Source organism: Zeugodacus cucurbitae, chromosome 2 (genome assembly GCF_028554725.1).
Source record: "Zeugodacus cucurbitae isolate PBARC_wt_2022May chromosome 2, idZeuCucr1.2, whole genome shotgun sequence".
In the NCBI taxonomy this organism is placed as follows: Eukaryota; Metazoa; Arthropoda; class Insecta; order Diptera; family Tephritidae; genus Zeugodacus; species Zeugodacus cucurbitae.
The window spans coordinates 67,791,108-67,809,920 of record NC_071667.1 but is presented as its reverse complement, the minus strand read 5'-3'; the positions used below and the strand labels follow the sequence as shown (position 1 = coordinate 67,809,920).

Here is an 18,813-nt window from a genome sequence, read left to right as displayed (position 1 = left end):
AACTGGGTATTAATCACAAAAGGCTATTTTATATCAAAAATAAAGGCTCCTCATACTAGTAAGCCCTAATTTAAATGCGAATCATTGAGGAAAAATTCTATTGAATTTGCAATCTCTGACAACTCTCTTTACTATAAGTTGGTAAAGAAGAAAAAGGTATCTCACACCAAATATGTACGTGTTAGTTATATAGATTACATAAAAATGCAAGTTTATATGTACTATATTTGTATATATGTTTGCGTGTAAAGGATATATGTATAAACTATGTGAGACAAACACACAATGCTTAAACAATAAAAATGTACAATAGAAAAGTTTCGCGGATCGCATGCTTTGACGCTATCAAACAAAAAGTCAACGCAACATGGATACAAACACACACAAGCAGGCACACGCATAAATATCTCGTGAACACGTACCCTTATATGCACTTACATACATACATACATACAATACATGTGTGAAAACTTCTTTGTTTGTATGTATGTATGTGTGTGTGTCGTATCCCTTGAATTGCGGGTAGAATGTGCGAAGCATACATCAAGGCGTTTAACATGACAAAAGCATCGAACAATTTAAGTTTGTCAGCATGTGTGTGCGCGTACTCGTTGTCTGTTGTCTGCACATATCTATGCTTAAATTAATACATGTAAGTATTTCGTTGACAATGACAGTGACAATAGCGGTGACAACAATTCAATGCCGCTACCCAACTGTCATCCACCCGCGCCCTCACGGCAGGGGGGCACGGCGCAGCAGCTGCGTGTGTCCTGACTTTTATACTCGTACAATACTTTGACATTCCTTTCGTCGTCGTCGTCGTCATTGTCAAGTTAGCTGATAGATTTGTGTGTTGTGCGGGAATTGCACATTTCAATCGAGCGTGGGAGTGTGTGCCCTGAGAGCGTTTTGGTAACGACAGATTTTATTTGCAAGAGTTTGATAGTTAAACGCCAGCCAACTTAACCACAAAGAGGGAAACTAATACGCATTTATCTACAAATATATAAATAGATATATGTATTTGTATGTATGTCATGCATAGTTTAATATGTATATCTATATATCAGCAATTATTGTTATATCCGTTAGTTGCCTTGTGTATTTGCCGCCGGAAACCAACCAAGCTGAACTGAGCAGACACATAGTTAAACGCCCACACGCTCGATTGATTTTAACGATTTAACAAATTATTTGCTTCCATATAATACATACAGCAAATAGATGTTGTCTATGGATTTATACGCGGTGTTATAACCCTCTAAATAATTCAAATATTTGCGGCTAATTCCTAACCTATTTAATACGAAAATGAATGAAATCGGATTATAACCACGCCCACTTCTCCTAAAAAAGATTATGTTCAAAGCTACTAAAAGTGTTTTTATTCATTAGGAAAACACCAGTTTAATGAAAATTGTCATAAATATGAACGATGGGCGTGGCGATGCCCATTTATGAGTCAAAAATCATATCTCAGGAACTACTCGACCAATTTCAATAAAATTAGATTCATAACATTGCTTTTATACTATAGTTTGTCTAAATCGGTTAACAACCACGCCTATTTTCCTTATATCAAAATATTGAAGTCCATCTGATTCGTTAAGCTTACAATATACAAATTAAGCACCAGAGAAGATATTGGAACAACACTTTGCACAAATACTGCATTTCTAGTGTGACAACGCCCGTCTAAAAATCGTTGAAATCGGGTTATAACTTTCCAAGACCCCAGATATTGAACATGTGGTCCTCAGTGCTTGTGGCGAAAATATCGGTACATCAGATATTCTAAAGAAATTCAATGGAGATATTTTTCTTCTAATGGAGTGCCTCTGTGCCGAAAAAAGCGCACAATCCGGTCAATATTTGCTCTAGCCCCATATACCTCTTATACGGATTTTCAAAATTCTCGTGAACTTTATACCGTTAATATGTGAGATATTTTAGCAAAATTAAGTGACCGTATAGTCTGGAATATAAGGTAGCTTGATGACAACAATAGTTGATTTCAGTGCTGGAATTATTTCAACTTTCTTATGCTATGTGTAATGGTTTTCGTTATTCTAGTGGACTTTATGCCGAATATACGAGTCGAATTGTGTATTTATTAATAATATTAAATAAATAAATTGCGAGAGTATAAAATGTTCGAATACATCCTAACTTAGCCTTTCCTCACTTGGTCATGGTAATCACTTGGTTATAGGTCACGATCTAGGTACACTTTGAAAAATAATGATACTATTATATATCTAATATAATTATTGGATGAAAATATTTATATCATCTCATATTGAAACATTATTCTAATCTTCAGAGATTTTATTCTCTCTTTTTTTTTCTATGATAAAAAATATAAAAAAAAAATAATAAACTGACAAGCGATGTCGAAAATAATAAATAAATATAAATATTATCAGATCTAAATGTTTATTGGGTATCCATATCCATATAACAGTATATAACAGTGATGTATTAGCACACAGACATTTAACACACAGCTTATTATCTTCGCAGACTTTATCATAAAAGCGAGAGATGTGCCATAAAGATATGCTTGTCATAATACAATATGATTAACTTAGGAATTCACAGCGATTTATAAGACAGGGAAATCAATCATGAAAATTAGTTGGCGGAAATTGTAATGGCAATGCAACAAATGCGGTCATTAAGCTACGTGGAACAATGCATACAAATGACTATGCTCATATATAGAATTTATGTAGCGAGGATATCTTAGGGGTATACAAGTGAATCTCTGCACATGAAGTTTTAATAATTAGCAAACAGACAGTAACTTTAATAATAACACAAATTGCAACATATAATTTTGTGAGGTTCTAATCTTATTTATATCACTATATGAACGTTAAACTGGCTATTAAATATATTATATAATAAAGTATATTATTTCAGTTATAAGATTAATATACATGTGAGTTTCTTGTCAAAATCTTTAGTAGTTTTCTCCTCTCAGAATGAGTAAGCGAGAAATACTGTAGGTATTAGAAAAATGTTCCGACGTGATCGGTTTTTGATATACGACGTCTTGTTGCCTCACAAAACGACTGTCATGGAGGATAACGTGACAAAAGTTCACCTCTAGTATTGACAGATTGCCGATTAAAGTTTAGCAAGAGAGTTGAGTCCTCTCTCGACGAACAAAAACTTATCCCTCATCATTTTCGTCCTACTTTATGGTGCAGAAGCGTGGATGATGTCAATATCCGATGAGACGGTACTGGGAGTTTTCGAGAGAAAGGTTTTGCGGAAGATTTAGGGTTCCTTAAACATTGGCAGCTGCGAATATAAAACATAGTCCAGCGAAGTCGAACAAAAGGAGTCTATGTTGACAATAAATTGTAATTTTTTTCGTTTATTAGACTAAGTAAGTGCTGAGTTATAGATAGCGTTTCTTTCTAAAATAAAGAAATATGCTAGTTGTTTCCCCTCAAATCCTTATTAAAGTTAAGCTAAATAAAATTTCAACTAGTTTTCTTACAGTAAATTATTTTTCATTTTATTCTCAATACAATGAGAGAATTTTGAGGATTTGGAAGCAATAAAAAATATCAAAAATATAGTACAAATATAGACTCACCAGCAAACCAACACGCAGACAGCAACGAAGATGAACCGCTTGTTGCAGGATCTTGCAGGCACGCGTTGACCAGTGCAGGAAGCGCAAAGAGACGGGAGAGAGAGAGTGAGATTAAAGCAGCTGCAAAAAATTGAAGACGAATAACGGTTATTTTAAAGTTGTGATGAGGCTACACTTAAATGGCCAGCCGGCAAGCACGTTCACTACAGCTGCCGTTACTCTTGTTGTACTTGTTGTTGCTGCTGTTGTTACCGGTTATGATGATGCTGATTATGAAGTCTGTTGGCAGACTCCCTACTGACAAAGCGTTTGTGCACTTTGCTCTACTTCTGGTGGCGTACATACACAGACAACACAGATTTCGAACACTGAATGGACAGTACTTGTTTGTTGTGGTTGTTGTTGTTGTAAATGTTGTTGTTGCTGCAGCTGACACACTTTTTCGGTAAATGTCATTTACATGCATACCGAAAACACACAAAAAAATGATGGTAACCATGAGTAACATTGTAAAAATAGAAAGCAAAAATATTCGCAGGCAGAAACTAATAAAAAATTCATAAAATCCAAAAATATGTATTTAAAAAAAATTTAGTATAAAACGGTGAATACAGCGAAAATATATCAACGACTTTGGCGTAAGACAGTTTGTGGTTGCAGCAAATGCCAGCAACAAGAACAAGAACAAGAGCAAGAGCAAAAAGTTCGCAAATGGTTGTGGCAGCTGCGCTTAAAAGCAGGTTAATGGTGGCTGTGGAGCGCGCCAGGCGTGCCAACGACGCTGCCAATGCAGCAGCGGCACGGCTGCAAGGGGCACCTTTGACACCTTAGCTATTAAATTACCGCAGCACTGACAGGAAGGAAGTGGGCAAAGTGAAAAGCAAAAAACACAAAAACCGAGAAAAGTGTGCGTTCGTGTGTGGCAGTGTGTGAGTGTGTAGCACAAAATGCTGCACAAACTCCGTTATCTGCGATAAGGCTTCCGTTGACGCGCTGTAGTTGTTGCTCTTGTTGTTGTTGTTGCTGTTTGAGTTTGTGTTTTTTGGTTTGGCTGATGCTACGGCATCTCACAGCTATAGCAGTGCTTGCTGCAGGTTTTTTGCTGTGATTGTTGTTGTTGCTGTTGCTGCTTTTTTGCACTGAACACGGTTGCATCCGTTCTCACTTCATTTTTATCAACTTTATGCAATCGTTGTCGCTGTCGTTGTATTCGTTAAATACTTGTTGTTGTGATTGGATACTGGATTTACGCAAATGTTGTTGTTGTACAAGTGTGCATCCACCTTTTCTGGCAGTGTTTAATGCTCGCTTGCAGCTTTATTTTCGGGGCTTAACTATTTTACATTGAGTTTCTATAGTAAATGGTGGTTCATTTTTCGTTGTGGTTTATACTTGTTGTTTTTGCAATGCAGTTCTTTACCTACAGTTCGGTCCAGTTTGCTGTTAACACCGAAAATAGTTATCTCTACTACTCTTTCTACTTTTGCCACGCGCACTTCTTGTCTGTCTGTCTGTCCATGTGTCTATCTCGGTTGAACGCTCGCCAAGCAATGTAAGTCAGGTTGGTTGCCCACTCGGTCAGCATTCGGCGTTCGGTCAATTGAGTGCATTGCACGGTGGTACGTCAATAAAAATGTCCAAATAACGCCGACAGCGGTTCGGCGTTGACAAGCTGGCAGGACGATTTTATTCAGTTATTGTATAAATTTAAAAAATTGTCTTTGTATACATATATATGAGCATCTAACACTAACTACTTAGTGATATAAATTTTGGAAGAGAAAACATAAAATACTTTTATACGAGATGTGTTCAAAAGATAACGGTAATTTTCATTTTCTGAAAAAGAAATATATTTATCATCCGTTGTTGCCTTTACAAAAATCCCCATTCACTATTAGGTCTACAACTTTGCTTCCGCCGTTTTTTGTAAATTTAAGGTTTTTTTTACTTACGACAGCCTCACCGTACGTTTCGATTCTATGAGCCTCAGCCGCTCTTTTCTTGGAATTAAAAAAGAAAAGCAAAATTTCCCCCAAATGTCGAGAATTTGGCTCAAAAAGTGACATTTTCAGCTGAGAACAAGCTTGGGATGCAAATAGATCTCTACAAATATTTTGTTGGGTTAATGTTGACACAAATGTCCAAGATCGATATAAAACGATTTAACCGATTTAATCGACCAGTGCTTGACCCTAGAGAAATTTTTTAGAAAACGGCGGAAACAAAGTTGTAGACCTAATAGCACTAGTACTAGTACTTTGGCTCTCTCTGTTATTTCTCGTATGCTTGTTAAACAACGGTCATTTAAGGTTAGGTTCTCTTTATTTTTGGAAATGCTAAAAAATCACACTGAGTCCTGTCTGGCGAATATGGATATTATTGATAACAGAGAGCTTCGTAAAAGTAGACCAGGTTCAATATATAAAAAAATATTTTCTAATTCCTATATAAGATAATTTGTGGTTACAAAATCGACTTGGAAACACTTATATTTACGTTTTCTGATTGCTTGTCCGACCTTCTTATTTGATTGAGCGGCCTCCGTATGTACGATGAGTGTTTATAAAACTACTGAGAAATTTACTCTCGGAAATTTATCATAATCGACCAACCACTTGGCTAGGCATCAGAAAAATATTTTTGTAGTAACTGATATAGATCGACAAAATTTATGGTAACCATGGTCTTAAGAACCAAGAATTCCTGATTAAAGCTCCGCCAAAGTTAAATTCGGACTTTTTGTAATTAGAGGTCGCGTTGCAATCAACGTAAAAATATCATTTGGTGGTGATCGGAAGTTGTGCTAAAATCCAGGCTTTGCAGAGTAGTATATTATATTGATCAAGACTTGAGCATCAATAATGCCCCGAATTTGAAAAATGGTTCAGTAACGAAAACGTCATGCGAAAACGGTCGTAACCGAATCCCGATGATACAACGCAAACGACGGTCAAGCGAGGATTGGCGATCAAAAAGGTAGCTATGTGTTTGGTGGATTTAACAGTCAATAGTTTAATTTGAGCTGTACCATCACGGTCATACTTAATTCAACAATGGAACTGTCTGAAAGAAGTATTGTGTTCAATCACGACAATGCCAGGCTACACATGTCATAGTGACTAGGTAGAGACTTCGTGTATTTTGAACATTATTTTGCAGCCACCTTATAGTTCGGACTTGTCTCCGAGTTCCTGTCCATGGTGAATAATGTTGCTTGCAAAAAATTCACCTTTAAAAATCGGCTGTCTCAGTTTTTTGCCAACAGTAACGAGTAACGAGGCTTTGAAGAAATCAAAAGGCTAAAAAACACTACATTGCTTTAAGGATATGCGAAAGAGCTTCAAAGAATCGGCCAAATATGACATATGCCGATGCTGAATTTTTTGGCCGTTGCCGATGCCAAGGCCAATTATTCGGTCGGACTCTACTGCCAATTCGAATTGTTCCCTATTTGAATAAATACAAATAGGAAAAAAATTTATTTATTTCAAAATTTTATTAATTCTTCTTCACAAATTTGTCTTAGTTATTTGTTCCAAAAAACTCTTAGGACCATTTGTAGAATGCTATTCTAGATGCAGGATTTTTCTCAGAAAATTCGGAAAGTGATGTTGTTAATACAATTATCTTTACAGGAGGATATTGGTTTTCGCAATTTTCGTAAAAATAGGAATAACCACGATATTTAGAGATCTTCTTAAGTAGTATATAAAACTCAGTTTATTTCGAGCAATTGTTCGAGATGCTAAATTCTAATATATACATTGTCTTTCACAATATTTTCTCCTCTGATATGAAAGATCTACTTAGAAAACCTACAGGTGTTTCAAAGCTCTTCAAGTTAGTACGAACCACCATTACATAATTGAATATTAATTAGTGCAAAAACATAAATATAGCTTAATTATAGTCTCAATGCTTCAAAGATTTTACTAAACAGTTCAGTTCAGCTCAAAAATATATGTATATGTGCACTGACACACTGTGCAACATCATTTGCCATGCAACTATTTTAAATATGGATATGTCACACGGCATTTATGTATGCAACGGAGTGTCTCTGACCTGCGGTCTCTGGGGGATGCAATGGAACTGTGCCAACGGACAGTCATGGCAAACACTGACAACACACATCCACGTGCACACACATAAATACATATATATATGTATATTTACCGTACAACGTGCTACGTGCAACGTGCAACATTTGTGACTGCTTTTTTTGTGTGCCGCAAAGTTAAGTAAGCCAAACAGCAGAGGAGGCCGCATTGACAGCAACACAGCGGCACTTGCAGCATTGCACTAGCTGCCACAAACACAATAAAATCAGCATCCGCTGCAACAACCATATTGGAATAGCTACGCGTATGAAATGCCCATCATAAAATTCGGAAAACTTGTCAAAAAAGAAAAAAAGAAACAGAAGACAGCCAACAAAAACTAAAGTTTATGTGATAATGTGTGTGCGTGTGTGTGTGTGTGTTTTGTGAAGTGCAGCGGCACCCGAAATATACAGTTCAAATGTCGTCGACCGCCGCATGCGAGACTGTCAGTCGGTCGCTTTGTCTGTCTGTTTGTCTGTCTGTCGGTACATCGGCCGCTCGGTCGATTGGTTGCTGCTCGTTGCTGCTGTGGAAAACTGGAGCGCACACACACACACACACACTCATGCATCTACAGCCAACAACAAACATTGCGTAGCACCACCACTAAGTACGCCGCATGCTACGCTTACAAACATCACTAATACGCCACGTCTTTCTTCTTTGGCAGCGCTGCACTTCTTTCGGCTGTCAAAGTTTTTGTTGTTGTTTTGGCGTTTTTTTTTTGCACGAAATTTGCAGCGATTGCACTTCGTAGTTCTGTGTTTTTTTTTTCAAATTTTTTTACCACTTTTTCCGTTTAGCAAGAAAGATGGCACGCGTTACCGCCCAAATGTATGCAACGCTGAAATAAGATCTGCACTTGAGTTCTATATATGGAGTACTAAGCTGTGCTGCGATTTTGCTAACACTCGACGTTGTTGTTGTGCTGATTTTCTATTCTTGTTGTTGTCTTATTTTTTTGTTGTTATAGTTTTTGTTGTATTTAAAGGTTTTTGTTGTTATTCAAGTTTCTTTTGTTGTTGTTTTTGTTGGTTTTTCTGTTAGTTTATTGTTCGCCTTTTTTGGGGCGTTCGTTGCGTTTTTGGGCGGCTACTTTGCGTTTAATTTATGTACTTTCATTTTTCAGCAGCTACTCTAGCACTTTGAGACTACTCTGCTCCATTTTCGGTTTCAAGTTTTCGCGAATCGTGGTTGGGTTTAGAAATAACAGACAAGTGTAGAGCGATTCAGCAAGAAATCGTAGTGTTGGCGCTGTTGTATGTGCTATACATAAATAGATTTGTTGTTGTTATTATAATTTTGCTTGAGGAGGCGAGTAGATTTCGAACGCATCATTAATTTTGTGGAAATTAAAATTTTTTCTTTGTAACTATATTTATGCATTTAGATTTTCAACTCTGAATTTCCTAAATTGATCATTAATTTTATTTTCAAATTTTTTAATGAAATTATTTTTCTGATTTTTAACATAAATATATATTTTTGAAATTTTATTTTTTGTTTGGTACACAGATTTTTGAAAAGCATTGTATTTAAGTATTTATTTTTAAACAATAAAATTAACCGTTATTTTATTAATTTAAACTCATAAAAATCACATTTTTTCCAAGCATACTTTTATTTACTTTTTTTTTTTGAAAAATATGAATATTTTTTGAAAATTAGTAACAACTTTTCAAAATAAATTTCAAAATTCAAAATATGAATAACTATAATTACAGCAGTAAATCACTTTAAATTGTATTTACACAAAATTGGTGTCAACGGTTTTTGAAATAGTTCCGAGAATTGTGATTTGATTCAAAAAAACGCTTATAACAGTTGCCGTTCCACAACTAGCCAACAGTATGACAAGCACTAGCAATAATATTTATTATAGTCACTACTTGTGTTCATTGTCCACAGAGCATAGCACAGATTTTTTGGAAATGAGTTCACGCGCTTTCCAAAATCCCAACCGAACTTGTGCGTACGAATTGCTTGACACGACTGCCGCCACTGACACAATGGGGAGTGCGATTAGGCCAGACCAATCGCCCAAAAGCAGGATACGGCGAACGTACGTACGTTTGTGCGGCACGAACTCTCCCGAAAGGCTCTGAAGTTGCGTCGCTCGTGTGCTCAAGTCACAGAGTGCCCGCTCGCATGCATACTCATAACAACAATAAATACCGGCTGGAGTTGGTCGATTTGTATAAACAATATTGCAGAAAAACGTTTGTTGTTTTTGCGTGAATGACTGCGGAAGTGCATATATTATGATATCTCTATATAGGTGAAAATCTAAAACAAAGTTGAAAATAAATCTAAAATTTCATTCTTTAAACTGTATTTTAATCGCAAATTGCGTTATGATTTTCAAAATACCGTTGTGTTTTTTGTTATTTGAAGTGTGTCACACTCTTGCAAGTTACTCCACTCTATCTCACGCTTATTGTGCGCTCTTTCGGCATACTTAGCGCTCTGTTGCTTGTTTTGCATTTTGCTCTCAATTAGGTCAGCATTACTCTACTGCAGGATATGCAAGTGGTGCAGAGTTGCCAAATGGTGTCTTAAGTATATTTATATTAGAAATTAAAGTATATAAAGATAGTGAAGTATAAATTAAAATCCATATAACTTTATTGAGAAACTTATTATGGTTATTATGTGAATATTTGATGGAGCTCTCAAATTAGTAGTAACTAACTATATAGTAGAATAAACTAACTATATTGATAGTTTCCAATTCTTTTAAGGTGTTAGGTAATATTATTTTTAAATATATGTAATAGATAGACTAATAATTCTTATAGTAAAAAAAAGTATCCTTTGATTTTTTATACAGCTTGAGATCACCGATTATAGCGTTCTTCAAATTTTTTGATACCATTATTTTGGGGTTGATCCCTTTGAATGTGTTGAGAACAGTAAAACAACGCTGGCTTAACTTCGGGAATATAAGGTGAATCACACACAGACATTTGCTCTCATTTTCTTCGTGTATCGATAAATCCTTTTCTTTAATATCTTCCTATATAGATCTTTCGCCTGGAGCAGAGCTCTTATAGCACTCATCAAGCATTTTTTTTAATATCAGCTTTTTACACTAAAAAATGAGAGGGAGAGAGACAGCTGTGAATTTTTTGCGCCAGACTTTTAAATGTTTGGTATACAGTAATTCTCCCTTAAGTGCCCGTCCTTAACATGCAAGACTTTTAAGACACTTAAAGGGCTATATCAGTGTAAAATAGGCGATTTTTGTGAATTATTTTAAAAGAAAGTATTCGATCGATTGTTTCGAAGTTTGTTTCTCATAATAAGGTATATTTTGAGCTACATTTCAAATTCTGTTCTTTTACAAAAACATTTAAAAATAACGGAGTTATATGCTGTCTTCGGAGGTGCCAAATAAAAAGTATCCTAACTGCTGACATGATTCTGACCAAATGATTTGCTGAAACAAAGATAATCAAAAATGATATTAAAGTTAAATATATTTCTTATACAATAACCTACGATTTTTGAAAAATATCAAAAATTGACAAAATGACGTCGTTCTGAAAAAAAATTTAGTTTTTTTAAGTATAAAAATAGTTTTTTTTTTTTTAAATGCCAAATTAACAATTTTCAGCCAATCAAAAAGATCGCAGATGAAATGATCAGTTTAAATTTGAAGTCAATCGGTAAATTTCTCAATGAGTTAATATGTCAGCAATTTTGAGAAATATCGTTTCGAGAAAAACTCGTTTAAAGTTTCAACTATAGCTGCTTGTACTAGCGAGCGGTCTCTCTTTAGAAAGCTGCCATTCAAAAACTATTCAAGATACGACCTTACCGCTTTCACCGGATATTTTTGAAAGTATAAACTATCGAATAAGCAAGAAATGAAAAGAAATCGAATTTTTGAAAATGTCATACTGCTAAAGCCCCTTAAGCGGGAAAGGCACTTAACTGAATCCCGCTTAGGTGCCTAGGTACTTACCAAAATTTTTCTCAAATACTTCGATCTATTATTTTTTCTTTTAGAATGAAATTCACATTTATTTCTTATAAATAACAATAAATATGAAAAAAACATTACAAAACTATGTATATGTTTTCCTTTTGACAATACTCAGCGCATTCTATGTCAAAAATATAAAAAGACACTTAAAAGAGGGAAAAAAAAAATTGCAAATAATTTTGTATTTGTGGCTTAAATATTACAGGCATTTAAGCGGGATAGGCAGTTAAGCAGAGGCTCGTAACCGGGGAATTTTATATGTAAATTTAAAGAAAAAACAACGATGCCGCAAAATGTGGTCACTTAAGTGTTTCCCACTTAAGCGTGGATTACTGTTATTGCAAAACATATACGGTCAATTCTCTTGGCTCCCTCTTAAAGAAACAATATACAGTGTTCAGTCATTCGATTTCCAAATTATATTTCGGTCCTTAAACCAGACAAACCATTTTCAAAATTCAGGGCTCCTTGGATATTTATATATATGAACTATAATCTTCATAACATCAATACAAGATTTAAAAACTCTTGCTTTCTACACCAAGCAATCCATGAATGATATGTTATTGTGACGAATGATACAAATTATGGCAATAATTTGGAAAGAGATCTTACATGTCCCGGAAATAAAATGAAATAAGTTCTCTCTTGTAGCACCAGAAATGGTAAGAACTCTAGGATGGTTGGGAAAGTAAATGTTTTAGAAGTCTTCTTAGGCTTCGACTTTTTTCCCAAAAACTACCAAACAACCAAACTATTTTTTTCCTGGGAGATTGATTCATAAGAAAAAGAAGTTTATTCTTCGATTTTCGAAGTTAGACTCTAACTCGAAATAATTGGTTTCGATATTTTTAAAAAAGATTTTGTAAGAATGTTATTATTAATTACGGCATATAGTTTTTAAAACATCCAAAAAATGCATATAATGTAGATTATCCCCTTAATTCAATTAAGGCAGTAGTCTACTTTACAGACTTCAAAAAATCGATTCTTTTGTTTTTTTTTTTAATCTCTTCCAAAACTATCCAGGAATATGTCTTTAAAATACCAGAGACCAATTCGACATATTTTCGAAGCTAGAGCAGTTTTAGTGGCCGAGCGTCGAACAGGTGCGAATGCGCAGGCAGACCTTTAAAGCGCGTTTTCTCGAGTTTTCATTTCCACAAGTGTTAGAAAACGGTGCCGGCGATAGCAAAAAGAATATATGTCCGATCGAAAAAAAAAACAAAGTGATCTAGCTTCAGTATTAAATTATCTTTATCTATTTGAACTAAAAAAGTTGGACAACAGTTTTATTTAAACTATGTACTTGTTTTGCAACTTAAAGTCAATTCTTTTCTGAAAAAAGTGAATTTTTATTTCAAACTTCGAAAAAATTTGGAATTTTATAACTTCTTCGGCATTTTTTTAGTTCATAAAGAAAAGAAACTTATAAAAATTAAAAAAAAATTTGGTTCGGCTGTTTCAGATGCATCGCACGACCTCCATCACCGACATCGATTTACAAGTACAGACTCCAGGCGCTCCAGAAAAATACTTACAACTTTGAAAAAATTTCAATATTTTTTAATAATAAATATTGTTTTTTAAGCCTTAAATATAGTAAACTATCGTCTTACAATTCCGTTTACCGCAATCATTCCCTTCCCTTTCAAAAAAAAATTGCTAAAAAACGCTTTTTTTCGGCTTCTAAAGCAGACCTTCATTATAAACTTCTTCGGACATACTTAAACAAAAAAATGCTATAAGGTCGAATATTTTTCGATATATAACATTTGTATTTGACCATTCAGTACAATTATTATTATTAACGAATGCAAGTTACGTGTATAAAAATCGTTTTTTGATTTCTTCAACCGATAGCTCGAAATCAGGTCATGGTTATTATATTTATATTAATATATTTTATTTCTAATTTTGTTATATGTAATATTAAGTAATAAATTCTTATTAAATATATTGTTGTGTTTTATTAATCAGCAAATCTTATCTTCATATTATTTATTAATTAAAAATAGTTTTTACACATGCCAACATGTGCTTTATAGAGACATTGATACTACGAATAGTATAAATCAGCGTACTAAGCATTCACAAACAGCTGATATATCTGAGATATTTATGAAAGCAGATAAAACAGCAACACTTCAATATTTTTTCACTTCTCAATGCCAGCTTTATGGCTGAGTTGTTGTAATACAACACTTAAACAGTTGTAAAAACTGATAAGAAAGACACTTGCTTAGATATTGCAACACTATCTATTATTTCCCGCCGCTTTTGATTTCATTTTCAAGTGCGCACTTGAAGATTAATATATATTTAGTCTCATAAAGTAGATAATATTTCTTAAATGACATTGTTCTAAATATTTAAGTTTTAATATTCGTTTGTACTTGTATGTATATATACTAACGACTGTCTATATCTGTATATATATGAGAGTGTGATGCTTCATTGAAAACTTGACTCGCTGTAATTATTTGTTATTACACAACTCATAAACATAAAGTAATTAGAAGTGGCATTTAGAGGTTGCACTAGAATTTATTTATGCATGTACTTGGTGTAATAAGTAATTACAACTATGTATAACTTTAGTTAAAAATTTTAACATTTTCTGGCGTAGTTAGATTCAGAATCTAACCACACACCGATTGCTTTGAAGCATTGAGAGATGTCAAGATCTTTAATAGGAATTAGCCAGTATTCACTTTCAAGCAAAGTACTTCAGGAATCTACCTTATAGTATTATTTCCAAAAGCTTTTCGGTCCAGAAGCGATCAAAGTTGACAAAAGTGTTGATTTTCTTTGTCGGTGATTTTTTATAGAGACTTTTTTGGCAAAAAAACTATTTTACATTCAGCCTTCATCAAAATAATATACATTTTAATCATAACAGAATCTAAATTTTATATATTATCATTCTCGAACAGGTTCAATCGCGAATCCAGTCAATATTCAAGTGAGCGCTTGCTAACGAACACGGCAAAGTATGTATGTATCTTAGAGCGATGATCAAAGTTATTGCAGTCTTTAAAACTAAATTTCTTAACTGAGGCTCTTTTCGTTTCGTTTCGTTGGTTGACAATAAGATCACCCTGTTTCTGACTCAATAAATTCTGCATTTTTGGATGAACAATGAACGCTATCCGGATATAGAAATAGTATAAAAACCAAACATTTTTGAGATGCGATGCTTAATTTCACAAGTTTTATCGGATATAAATACAGGACCGTTTATGTAATTTAGACTCAGATGCCATTATCTAGAGTTTACAAACAAATATTGTACACAACCAGTTCAAAACTTTTCTAATTATATGTACATATGTAACTTCTTGACTGGCGTAGAAACCGCTTATGCGGTTGTAGCCGAGTCCACAACAGCGCGCCACGTATCTCTTCTTTTGGCAGTTTGTCTGAAACCTCTTCTGGTATCGAACGGCTCGGAGAGGTCCTTCCCGATACTGACGGAGCTTTTGGTGTTCTCCAAAATTTGGCGCATGGTGAATATCTGGTCAGTTGTTGATTTTCCAGGTCTAAAGCCACACTGATAAGGTCCAATCAGTTTGTTGACGGTGGGCTTTAGTCTTTCACACAGTACGCTCGATAGAACCTTATAAGCGATGTTAAGGAGGCTTATCCCACGATAGTTGGCGCATATTATGGGGTCTCCCTTTTTGTTGATTGGACAGTGTACACTGAGATTCCAATCGTCTGGCATGCTTTCTTTCTTTACTCTTAGCTTCCTTTGGATTTGGTTCTTTCAGCGATTTCTCGTATGTCTGGCGAATATGGAGGCTGGGCATCGTTACAAGATTTTTTTTTTGCGAAAATCGCCAAGTTTGTAAAAACACGTCTAACACTGGCGGAATTAATTGAGTTTTTGGACAACTGGAAGTTTTAAAATTCCCGTTATTTTTTGAACACATCTCGTATGTTGTTCTGAATCCATTCAGATTCCAATACCTACCTATGCATCCTCCAGGTCCATTCTCTCCAAACAGCATAAAGTGAACTCGGTCCTACGAAACATAACTATATAGGTGTTTTAAGAGATCTAACCTCTTCCTAACTATCTTTTCAGAATACTTTGAAATACAGTGGAACTTCTCTAACTCGAATCACCATAATCCACAAAAAAAAATTCGAGTTATAGAAATTTTCATTAAAAATAATTAATTTTTCAAAAAGGTATAAAATAGAGATTTACCCACAGTTTTAGTTATTTACTACGCAAAAAAGTTTTTTTCTTGCGTTTTCTTAATATATATATATCTGAGTATACACACTCAAGATTTCAAGTCGATCCGACGAATATTTTCGAAGTTATAGACACATTAGTGAAAGCGCGCCGACTTCATGTAAAGTGCTTTCGAAACTTTAAACCCGTTTTTCTCGAAACGGTGTTTTCAAAGTCGGTGAGCAAGATTTCTCAGAAACGGCTGAACCGATCGGTCTGAAATTTTTACACAAGCTTCTTAACTATATTTTTTTGTACTTAATCGAAGGATTTCCCCATTCGATGAAAATTTCTTATTTTTCTAAACAAATAAAAGCCCCGAATTTTGGTCGAAAATAGATACTTTTGCTTTGAGTAGCCGCCATTTTGTCAAAGAAATTTTTGCTAATTCCTTCGATCAATCACTAGATTGTTTATTATATTAATGAAATTTATTTGGTTTTTGCATTTTAGATGATAACTGCTCACCGTAAGAGGCCTCATTTTTGCGGACCTCTGCAAAATTGGCAATATCAACGTTCCCGATAATTATTTTTGGTAATAAGGTTATCGTAATATACCTGCCAAATTTCAAATCAATAAACCAAACAGTTTGCTTAGAAAAAAATTCTTGAAAATGACTCTTTTTCGACCTCCTAACTGTATGTAACCACTTAAATACATTAAAACCTGTAATCTGTAATTTTGTTTGTTGCACTTTGCTATTTTTTTGACTCTTGACGCCTGTATCTCATGCGTTTGTTATACGATTTATGAAATCTATAAGTGTAATATCATATTTTTTGTTCGCCTCCATACGAATATAGGTACTCTTTTAAAATTCTTCCTTGATAGTAAAATTTTAAATTTTGTATTATAGCCTGTTCGAAAAGTTCGATTTATGGAAAGAAATTTGTATGAAAGTTGCACTCCATTGTCTCTTTAAGAGTTCGAGTTATGGAAGCAAATTTGTATGAAATTTCATTTCTAAACGATATTGTCAATTCAAAAGTTTGAGTTATGGAGATCTTCGACTTATAGAAGGTTCGAGTTATGAAAGTTCCACTGTATATATTTCTGATAATTGTTTAATCAGGCATCTCGAAATATATTCCATTCTTAGCTAGTTATATATATATATATATATTTTTTTTTTTAATAAAAAGACGTAGAGTCCACTCTGTTTTTTAATTAAAAGAATAGAAATCGTTTGAGTTACATATGTGTCTATATATCACTTTGTTGTATCCTGTGTTTTGGAGATATTCGCATGTAATTTTGTAAACAAATAAATGTTACTAAAGAAACCGGCACAGTGCTGATTAAAGATATCAAATGATTAAAAGATTAAGATTAAAAGCATCGAGACTATTTCACCTTCATTGTCCAGCTTTCGCTAGACTGCAGCGGAAATATTTTGGCACGACAAACTTCGAAGATATGAACCAGCTGAACTGTTCCGATTACAAAATAGTTGCCTGCACAAATTCGTGAAAGGCTCAAAGCGCTTTGTCATTACTTGAGTGTCTTGGGCATCCATTTTGAGGAGTTTGCGACATTACAAAAGACTGGCACCTATGGCACAGCAGATCAGCCACTCTAACCTCACCTGACCTGACTATCATTTATCGTACATACTGTCTGTAATTATATAATAATACATATATCAATTTTTGATAAATATGTATGTATATAAATAATTTTACAAACCCCATCGGCTACTTCATCTGAAGCGTCACTCTTTACCAAATAAAACACAAATTTGTTTTTTGTTGTGTGTTTTATTATTTTTATATGCTTTATTTATTGTTTTTTTTTTTCTGTTGTATTAATTTTAAATTTTTAATTAAATCTACAAATACATTTACAGCGGAGGGCGATACAATTAAACGAAATGAAAAACTAAAAACGAAAGCTTATACCAAAAACTATTTATCAATAATGTTAATAATGCTTTAATGCTTCAAAAAAACAGAATTTCATTTTCATGTTTATGTAGTGATAAATTACTGCTTTTGCATTTGCAATGCCATACAATTCGATACGATACGATACGATTTAAAAAAAACACTACACAGTGTCAGTGAAGACCGCGCGACAAACAATGCAAAGCATGACAACAGCCAAGCACACAAACACACACACACACACAGCACGCAGAGAGAGAGTAAGGTGCGTGTGTAGTTACGAGTGTGCGCTCACTGCCTTGCTTATGCGCCGAAAAGTATGCTACAGCTAGCGACACAGCGCGCACAGCACATGCTACAAGTAAAAATTCAATTTATTTGTGAATTAAATTTAATTTTTTAACAATTAATTTAATTTTTTTTTTTTAATTTATGTAAAACTCAGCTACAATTAAATTGCTATTACGAATTCATTAATGATTGTATGCCAAACGAAAGTGGTTAGTTAGCCACACAAACAACACGTTGTGAATCATTAATATGATTTGCGCTCTTAATTTACATAACGTACGGCTAAACAGAGTGTTTAATGTAATTATACTTTTTTAGCAAAAACGAAAACAAAAATATATTTTTTTTATTTTTTTAATTTTTTTTTGTAATTTTTATTTTGTGTTTTTTTGTTTTGTTTTAAATACTTAAATGTTTTTTGTTTTTAGTTACATTTTTATTTTGTTTTATATATGAACACTTTTACGAAATATTCTCTTACTGCTTGCTTGTTGTTATGTAGTATGTGTGTGAATTATGCCTCAATTATATGTATATAATTTCATGCATTTGATATTTTCTTTATTATTTATTAAATTTCCACTTCACATATTTGCATTTGCATTATTATTAGAAATCCAATGCACGCATGCCCTGCAGCCTTACTACATACATACCTACATATACAGCGAACACCCGCGCTC

General features: G+C 34.0%; 1 protein-coding gene across 1 annotated transcript in view; it reads right to left on the bottom strand.

The window, feature by feature from the left end:
• Positions 1–4,002, bottom strand: part of LOC105216363 (sodium/calcium exchanger 3) — a 116,033-nt gene extending 112,031 nt beyond the window's left edge. Inside the window, exon 1 of the mRNA XM_054235683.1 lies at positions 3,614–4,002. The gene's annotated coding sequence lies outside the window, so the exon portion shown is untranslated. The remainder of the gene's footprint in view (positions 1–3,613) is intronic.
• Between the last annotated feature and the right edge of the window lie 14,811 nt (positions 4,003–18,813).